The 10,293-nt window shown below is 38.4% G+C and overlaps 1 protein-coding gene across 25 annotated transcripts in view; it reads left to right on the forward strand.

The window, feature by feature from the left end:
* The window catches only part of Huwe1 (HECT, UBA and WWE domain containing E3 ubiquitin protein ligase 1), a 200,895-nt gene that overhangs the window by 87,995 nt on the left and 102,607 nt on the right, over positions 1 to 10,293 (forward strand). The window lies entirely within an intron of this gene.

The raw sequence follows: 10,293 nt of genomic DNA on the forward strand, positions 1-10,293 counted from the left end.
TCCTGTATTTCTTTGAGGGTGCTATTTATGTCTTTCTTAAAGTCCTGTATTATCATCATGAGAAGTGAATTTTATATCTGAATCTTGCTTTTCCGGTGTGATGGTGTGTCCAGGACTTGCTATGGTGGAGAATTGGGTTCTGATGATGCCAAGTAACCTTGGCTTATATTCTTATGCTTGCCCCACATCATCTGGTTATCTCTACTGCTACCTGCCCTTGCTAAATCTGACTGGAGCCTGTCCTTCCTGTGATCCTGGTTGTGTCAGAACTCCTCAGAGTGAAGCTGTCTCTGGGATTCTGGGATCCTATGACCCTGGGCTTGTTAGAGCACCTGGAAGTGGAGCTTCCTGTGGGTGTTTTTGGACGGCTGCAGAGCTTGCCCCCAAGGTCTGCTCAGGGCACCAGCCCAGACAAACAGGAAGGATCCAGAGCCACTCGGCTGGAGGAGTTCCTGTGTGCCTGGGTCCTGCTGGTCCCAGTTACTCCTGGTATTGTGACAGATTTTGTGTCCTCCTTACCTCTGATCCTGGGCGTGTTTAGAACCTGGGAGTGGAGCTTCCTGTGGGTGTTGTGGGACTGGCTGCAGAGCTTGAGCCCAAGGTCTGCTCAGTGCACCACCCCAGAGAGATGGGAAGCCCAGGTCTATTTCTTGATAGCTCATTTAGTACTAAATATTCCTTTGTCTGATACACCATAGTTTCTTTACCAAAGAATAGGTTTTCCCAAAGTTTGACTGTTACAAGTAAATCTGTAGAATTGTATGCCAGTATTTATGTTGACATAAGTTTTCAACTCTTTTGGGCAAATACCAAGGAATGCAAATACTGCCTCATATTTTATGAATATGTTTAGTTCTGTAAAGCCATTTTAGTCATCTTCCAGGCAATCTTAATGGGAGTTCTTGTTCTACATCCTTGTTAACACTCTGATGTCATTGTTTTGGGTTTGGTAATTGTAATAGGTATACTGAAGTATCACTGCTGATTATCACAGTCTCTTGTTGTGGAGCATCTTTTCATTAGTTAATTTTCTATCTGTATAGCCTCTCTGGTAAGGTACCCATTAAAATTGTATTGGTCTATTTTTGTTATCTTTCTATTCTTTGTGTATTTTGAATAGTTGTTTTCTATGTCTTTTTTTTAAGGTTTATTTTATGTATATGAGTACACTGTAGCTGTGCAGATGGTTGTGAGCCTTCATGTGGTTGTTGGAAATTGAACTCAGGACCTTCTGAAGAGTAATCTTACTGAACCATCTTGTTTTTTCTGTCTTTTCTCTATCTTCTGCTACTTTAGATTGAACCAAGCACTTTACTTGTGAGCCATGTCCTAGCTACCTTGATGCCTTTTTTAGTAAATATTTTCTCCATGCTAGCTAGCGGTTTTTTTCTATTTAAAAGCGAATGCTTTAATTTTTTTTTTTTTGATGACACCCGTGGTTATAATTTGAAACATCATCACCAAAATCTGTATCACCTAACTCTTCTTGGAGGTGTATAATTTTACGTTTTGTAGATAGGTCTGTGATTCATTTTCAGTTGCCTTTTCTGAAGAACATGGATTTTTTTGTTTTGTTTTGGTTTGTATTTTTTTGTTTTTTCCAGACTGTTTCTCTGTGTAGCCCTGGCTGTCCTGGAACACACTCTATAGACCAGGCTGGCCTCGAACTCAGAAATCCGCCTGTCTCTGCCTCCCAAGTTTTGGGATTAAAGGCGTGCACCCCACCCCCCCTCCCCCTGAGAACATGGAGTTTTTTTTGTTTTATCTTACTTCTTTTATGATGCATGTGGGTGCAAAGCTATTCTAGTACCTTTTTTTTTAAAATCCCTCATGCATTTATTGCCTTTGACTCTTTGACAGAGTTGACCAAATTTGTATGGGGATATTTGGGGGCTCCATTTTCTGTTCCATTGATTTGGTTTTTGTTTGTTTGTTTGTTTGTTTGTTTTCATTGACTAGTACCACACTAGTGATCTGTAGTTTTCCTCCTAGATCTTGAACATATTTTGATACATTGCTATTTAAGTATTCTTAAGATGTTTATATAAATGTTATTCATTTCAAATCTAGTTGTTCATGGTAGCATGTGTAAGAGTAATTTTTGTACATTAACCTTGTATTCTGGAGGTTTCAGGAGAGAGTTTTTCTTTGTGGCTATTGGTTATATCTTTTGGATTTTCTACATACCGAAATGATAAGATATCTTTTCCTTCCCAATCTATGTGTCTTTTACATCCTTTATTTTGGACCTCCCTTAAACAAATATTCTAAAAATACTTAATTTTTTTTTAGTATAGAATAGAGTTTATCCTGGGCCTGGAGTTACAATTGTGAGCTGCCATGTGAGTGCTGGGAACTGAACACAGGTCCTCTGCAAGAGCAGCCAATGTTCTTAATCTTGGAGCCATCTCTCCAGTGTTGAAACACAATCTTAAAGTGTTCACATCGCAGTTATCAGTGAAATGCAAATAAAACTACTTTGACATACCATTTCACTCAATGAGAATAGCTGTCTATCAAGAAATCTGACAGACATTTGAGGGAAAGAAAATAGGGAAAGAGGAACCCTTATTCATTCCTAATTAACAGAAGATAGAATAAAAATATACAAAACAATTATCCAATTACTCATTGCTGGTTAGTGTGCTAATTAATACAACTAATATGGGAACCAGTGTGGGGGTGCTTCAGAAAATTAAAAAAAGAACTACCTGATGACCCAGCATTCCACTCTTGAACATAAACCCAGAACTCTATGTCCTACCATAGAGATACTTCCACTTCCATGTTTATTGCTGCTCTATTTACTACGCCAAGGAAATGGAATCAACTTAGATGTCCATTATGATGGATTGATTGGATAAATGGATAATGAAAATCTGATACATACGTAAAATGGACTATTCAGTACTAAGGAAAATCAAAACCCTAAAATTTGCTGGAAATGGATGGACACTGAATGTTTCTGTCTGACTGAGCTTAGGGATCAAATTAAGGTCTTTGATCAATTTCTGACAGATTAATGTGTGAGAAAGATAGGAATCTAATTTTATTTGGTTGGAATTTTTTATGTATTGTTCTTTCAGTTTATTTCATTAATCTCTTCCGTAATCTTCATTATTCCTTGCCATTTGGATTGGCAGCTTTTTGAGAGTCTTGATGTGCTTCATTAGATTATTTATTTGCGATTTCTCACTTTTTATTTTTCATTCACTTTACATCCTGATCATAGCCCTGTGCCCCTGTCTCCCCTCTCAACATTCTGCCTCCCACATACCCCACTCTCCTTAACTTCTGAGAAGGGGGAGGTCCCCCTCTGGGTACCAACCCACCCTGCCACCTCTGGTCACTCACTGCAGGACTAGGTGCATCCTCTCCCACTGAGGCCAGACAATACAAGGGAACAGGATCCTCAAGCAGGCAGCAGGCAGAGTCACCCCTGCTCTAGTTGTTGGGGGACCCACATGAAGACTAAGCTATACATCTGCTAAATATATGTATGGGGTCTAGGTCCAGCCTTTGTATGCTTTTTGTTTGCTTGTCCATTCTCTGGGAGCCCCCAAAGGTTCAAGTTAGTTGACTCTGTTGGTCTTCCTATGGAGTTCCTACCCTTCTGGGTCCTTTAGCCCTTCCCACAACTCTGCTACAAGATTCCACTAGTTTCATCTAATGTTTGGGTCTGGATCTCTGCATCTGTTTCTGTCAGCTGCTGAGTGGAGCTTCTCAGAGGACAGTTATGCTAGGCTTCTGTCTGCAAGCATAACAAATTTTTATTAATAGTGATAGGGATTGTTGCTTGCCCATGGGATGGGACTCAAGTTGGGCCAGTCATAGTTGGCCATTCCCTTTGTCTCTGCTCCATCCCTCTCCCTGCCTTACTTGTAGATAGGATAAATTTTGGGTTGAAAGTTTTGTTGGTCGGTTGGTGACTCTATAGCTCCTGTGTGGCTACAGGAGGTGGCCACTTCAGGGTCCTTATCTCTCACTGCTAGGAGTCTTAGCTAGAGTCACCCTCATAGACTCCCTGGACCCTTCCCCATCCTAGGTCTCTGGCACTTCTTAGAGATTGCCTCCCAGCTTCCATTTCCTTTCACTCTCCTGTCCCTCTCTCCCCAGCTCTTTTTCACCTGATCTTCCTCTGCCCTCATCTCTAATATGAGTACTGTAAGTTTTACTCTTAGGACTGCCTTTGCTGTGTCTCAGAAGGGAAGTTCTAGTAGGTTCTCATTTTGTTGATGTCTAAGAATTTTAAATTTTCCTTTGAATGTCTTGCATGGCACACTGTTACTTCAGAAAGTATCATTTAGTCCCCAAATATTTTTGTAGTTTCTCATGTTGAATTCTACTTTTATTCTTTTATGATCTGATAGGACACAAGGAATTAACATGGTTTCTTTCTATTTTATATTGTTGAGACTTTTTGTTCTATGATGCCAATTTTGGAGGTTCCATGTACTACTGAAAAAAAATGCATATTCTCTGTTAGGTAGAATATTCTAAATGTATCTGTTAAGTTGATTCCATCTGAAGTTCCTTTGCCCATTTTTGTTTCAGAAGACCGGTGTATTGAAGTTTCTCACTATTATTGTGCTTGGACCTATGTGTTTGATGTTTGTTTTATGAAATTTGGGGCTCCAATTATAAATGGTTGTTTCTTTTCCCCAGCCTACTTAATTCATCCATTTCTCAATCTTATAAAGGAGTCTATTGTTCCACCTTCTTATATAATACTTCATCAGGAATTTTCCGAAGTGCTTGCTTGGTTGTTATTGATTGCCATAATTTGTGTTTGTCTTGAACTATTTCTTCATCATTTTGAAAGATAAACTTCGCTGGATAACATTCTTGGCTCACAGTTACTTATCTTTAGAGTCTGATAAGACATTACTTCATTTGTGCTTTTCTGTTTGCTGATGAAAAGCCTGGGCTATGTCTGATTTCTATCTTTGTATGTAAATTGATATTTTCCTCATGTTCTAATATTTTTACTCACTTTGTATTTTTGACATTCTGACTATAATGTATCATGGAGTTTCTTCTGTTGTCATGTCTATGTGGAGTTCTTTCTATATGCTTTATGTGTGTAGTTTTTTTAAAATGTACTTCCGTTTTTTTAAAGATTTATTTATTATTATACATAAATACACTGTAGCTGTCTTCAGACTCACCAGAGAAGGGCATCAGTTCTCATTAAGGGTGGCTTACAGCCACCATGTGGTTGCTGGGATTTGAACTCAGGACCTTTGGAAGAGCAGTCAGTGCTCTTAACTGCTGAGCCATCTCACCAGCCTGTGTGTAGTTGTTTTAGCTACTTGTACTACAGTGCCAATAAATAGCCTGTCTTCTTTTGATTTTGTCTGTTCCTTCTTTCTACACCATGAATTCGCCTCTTGATTGTATCCCAGAATCTTTAGAAATACCATTCATGCTCATTTCATGTGTGTGTGTGTGTGTGTGTGTGTGTGTGTGTGTGTGTGTGTTAGTTAGAGAGGGTGGACAGACAGACATACACCGACCACTGGAACCTCAGTCAAAACCCAGGATCCACATTGCCCTTTGAGACCACTAGAGTCAAAGCTTTAGTCTCTCAGGGATCCTTGATGCCACTGGGGCTAGAGACCTACCTAATCATAGTCTCCTTTGATCCCCTTGGAGTCAGAGGCCTGAACTTGTGGTTCTTCCTAAGCATGGCTCATGTTGTGCCCCTGAGGGTTCCCAGTTAATAGACCGCTGGGGCACCAAGCCTCTGGGCTAGCCCAGGATGCCAGACAAAGCACTCCACCAACAGGAAGCCAAAAGGAGGTCACTTGGTGGAGTTTCTAAAGCAGTCTGCTACAAGAACATGGAGTAGAGTCCTGGGCCAGAGGCTGACAGGTCATCAAGTTGGGCAACTAGGAAGTATAGCCTCAAGGCAAGCAGGCTTGAGAGTTCTTTATATATTCTAAGTACTATACATGGTTTGCAATTATGTTCTCCCAATAGGCTTTTATATATATTTTGTTTAATTCTGGAACATTTTGAGTTAATTTAAAAAATTAATTATCTGCATATATGCATGTGTGTGACTGTGTATGTGAGTGCAGGTTCCTGTGGAGTCCAAAAGAGAACTTGGATCCCCTTTGGCTAGAGTTATATGTGGTTATGAGTCATCTGAAGTGGGTGCTTGGAATTGAACTTGGGTCTTCTGCAAGAGCCATCTCTAACTCCTTGAATTAATTTATATGAGCTGTGACACTTGGGTCATAGATTATCTCTTTGTATATGGATGTATTCTAGTTCTGACAACTTTTATTGATACGCTTCCTTGATGTCACTTGGGTGTATTTGTATATCTGGAATTTTAATCTAGTTTATTGATATACATGCCCATCTATCAATCAATACTACTCTACATGTACAGTACCTTAATGTTGTATCAGAAGGTATAGAGAGTATAGAATGGTAGTAATAGTATTTGCTAGGGTTTTGGAAAATATTGGCTAAAGAATATAGTTAAGGAGGAATGAATTCCAGGAAAATTATACAGCATGATGACAGTAGTTAGTGGATATATGAAAATTTTTGAGAGTCAATTTTTTAGTTGTTTTCTCCACACCCAAAAATATATATGAGGCAGTACCTAATGTTATTAACTCTTTTAGCAATTCTACAATTTGTGCATAATTCAAAATATGTTGGAGATCATAAATATGTGGTTTGTATCTGTTAGCTTAAAGTTTTATATAAAAAAATAGTGACTAGCCAGGAGTAAAGGCGCAAGCCTTTAGTCTTAGCACTTGGGAGGCAGAAATAGGTTGATCTCTGAATTTAAGGACAGCTTGGTCTACCTAGAAGAATTCCAGGACATCCAGGGATAAACAGAAATCCTCTTTCAAAACGCTAGAAAAGTTAGTAGCTGATATTCTAGGCATGGTGGCACATGCCTTTAAGCTTATCATTCAAGAAACAGAGGCAGATGGGTCTTCAGAGTTCAAGGCCAGCCTGGTATACATAGTTTCAGGACAGCCAGAGCAGGGCTTTATTCTAGTTTAAAACAAAAATCCCTCAAACCCAAACAAAAAAACTGAGAACCAGCCTCACAACTTGAATCCAACCCCTCAAACCTACATGGTGGAAGGAAAGAAACCAGCTCCTGCCAAGTTGTTTTCTGACCTCCACGTGCATGTATGCATAACACAGGTGCACGGGAGCACACCAACAATTTAAATTTTCTAAGGTATAGCTGAGATAAAAGCTGTTTGACCCTACCCCTGAAGAGGGTTAGATTGAGCCTTGCATGCTTGTTATTTTATCATTACAGGGGGACTAACTGACCCTACATAGAATACTCTGTCTCCAAAAATAGTGATTCACCCATGAGAGCAGACAACTCCCCCCCCCAACCCCCGTCTGTTGGCAAATTAAGAATTGTTGGGGGTGGCATGTCATTTTCTTCAGTAGTCTTACTGTTGTTGAATTGTTCTTGCTTCAGCAAATAACCTCCCACCAATGCTTTTTAATTTCAACTCAGTGGGGCACACACAAAAAGAAATAGTGAAAGTAGGAGTGGTCTTGGTGGAAAGAAGGGGTTCTAACAGGAATGGGAAAGAGCAGATTGAGATGAAGTGGGGCTTAAAATGTAAACAAGAACTGTCAAAAATAGTGATTTGTCATTTTTATTTTTCCAAGTTGTTTCTGCTGTTGTCATTCCTTTGCTTTTCCATACACATTTTGGAATAGTTTAGGTTTACTCTCAGAGTCTTACTGAGATTTGAGTAGGAATAGCGTTAAACTTGTATATCAATTTTAGATTTGACATCTCTACTATGTTGAATCTTAAGGATGTTATGAGTGCTAATGTACAGTATTTGCCAGTGCATATGTATGTGGAAGCAGAATTCAGCTTTGAGTGCCTTGCTCTTTCGTTCTCTCGTTCTCTATCAGAGGTTTTCCACTTCTGGAAGACTGACTGACCAGTGAGTCCCTAGGATTTGCTTGTTTTCACCTCACCTCCTCCAATCACTGTAGTTACAGACTTTTACCTGGGTTCTGGGGAACTGGATTCATGTTCTTGTGCTTATACTGCAAGTGCTTTTGTCACTAAATCATCTGCCTGGCCATTCTGGGAGGTGTTTTATAAGTGTGGGATTCTTTTTTTTTAATGTAGATAATACTTTTCTAGAAATAGGGAGAGTTGTATTCTTTTCTGGTCTGTATGCCCATTACTTTCTTTTGTGTGTTGTACTATTAAGGGCTAAAACATTGTCTTTGAATAAAGTGATGAGTACGCTTTGAGTTGAGTTCTCATTCAATCTAAAGGGAAAACATGCATCATTATATGCATTATACTTGAGTTGTATAATGTTGGGGCTAATTGCTACTTCCTATATCATAAGCAGTTTAGTTGCTTCTCTACAAATAACTGTATCTCTAATAATGGGATCTAGTGTTAGCTGTAAAATCTTTTGTAAGAAAAGAGAACAGCAACAAAAGAGCCTGGGAGTTAAGCGTACAAATTGTTCAGTATATGGTTTCTACTCCATGGTTAAGATTGTTGTCAGGATCTAGTTGGCCTCATTTTAGGTATTTTGAGTTGGAGTTATGTTGTTCATTTGTGTTAGATGATAAGGTAATTTAAAAAGGGAATTTGTAGTTACATGTTCCTAAATATTAATTATAGGAGAATGTCATTTAATGTTCAAATACTGTCTAAACCAAATGTTTTGGGTGATAAATATTTGAAAAGATAGTATGCTGTTAACTTTGATTTATATGTGTGTCAAAAATGACATGGCCTCATAAATATTTAAATATTATGTGCCCATTATTAAAATAAAAATCTTTGGAACATTCTTAATATTTTTACCAACTCTTCCTTAATACTCATTGATTAAATAGCTGTAAGCAAAACAGGTAATTAGGACAGAAGCTTCCTAGAATATGTATGTATTCATGGTTGGTTACCTTAGATGACACCAGATCTTTCTAAAGAGCCTAAAATCTATCTCTGTCACTGTGCATGTGTTCTCTTTAATAGTAGGAGAAATGTTGATTTCTTACCAAGCTTTGATCAGTTTATCTTTAAGGACTTATGTTACTAAATGCTATAGGCATTACATAGGTCTGATTAGGCTGTTACCTATTTTGGGGTCTTCCAAATTACTTGGTGTTAGTAAAGTGATTGTTAAACTGTCAGGACAGTTTTAGTAGTGTCTTAAACACTACTGAATTGTTCCTAATTTTTTAAAAAGAGAATTATCTTTCTTAAGAGACAGTTTATCTTCCTGATAAAAGGCACATTGCTAAAACCATCAGATGTAGTCCTTGTGTTTAGCTGTGAATTAACACTGAAGTGTGTGTGGGGGGGTATTTGGCTTATGTGTCCACGCTATGCAGTCTATTGTTAAAAGGAGGCAGGGAAGGAACCAAAACAGTAATCTAGAGTTGTGAACTGAACCAGACATAGGCCAAGGAGAGAATTTACTGGCTTGCTCTTTTGCCCTGCTCAGCCTTCTTGAACACTCCACGACCACCAGGGATGTCACCATTCACAGTAGGCTGGGCCTTCCCACATCAATCATTAATTAATAAAATGTCCTACAGACTTTAGACAGTCTGATAGAGACATCATTAAGTGATCTTTTATTCATTTCCTTTCTAGAGTATTTTCTTTAGACCTTTACATTTAGTTGCTTTTTTGTTTTTATCTGTTGCCCAGCCTAGCCATGAATTTCCATTGATCCTTCTGCTTCAGTCTGGAGTTACAGGTGTGAACCATGGTGCCTGATTCAGTAGATTTATATTGCATGTTATAACCTTTTTACTTAATCGCAAACTTCTGTTATATAATTGTCTATAATATTTTTTAGCAGTTATATAGTCAATTTAAAAACCAATCTTAGAGCTGAAAACAGTTAAGATCACTTTTTCCTAGCACCTATATGGTAACTCACAACCATCTTAACTCAACTCTGTTTCCAGGGGATCCAATGGCTTCCAGATCTTCACATGTGAACAAAACACACATAAAATAATTAGGTTTAAATAACAACTTTAAACATCTTATTTGGTGGTTTTGCTATTTTAAGATTTTTCACTTTTGTACCTACGCATATAGATTAATGGTGTTAAATGTTTGTGTACATCCTTAAAACTTTGACTAAATTCCCAGAACACCCCCCACCCCATAACTAGAGGCTTATAGTGAGTTTTTTCCATCTTAAGTTAACCAAAAAACTTGTATACTTAACTTTCAATAAAGGATTTGAGACAGGCAGTGGTGGCCTTTAATCCCAGCTCTTGGGAAGCAGAGGC

Source organism: Mastomys coucha, chromosome X (assembly GCF_008632895.1).
Source record: "Mastomys coucha isolate ucsf_1 chromosome X, UCSF_Mcou_1, whole genome shotgun sequence".
Lineage (NCBI taxonomy): Eukaryota > Metazoa > Chordata > Mammalia > Rodentia > Muridae > Mastomys > Mastomys coucha.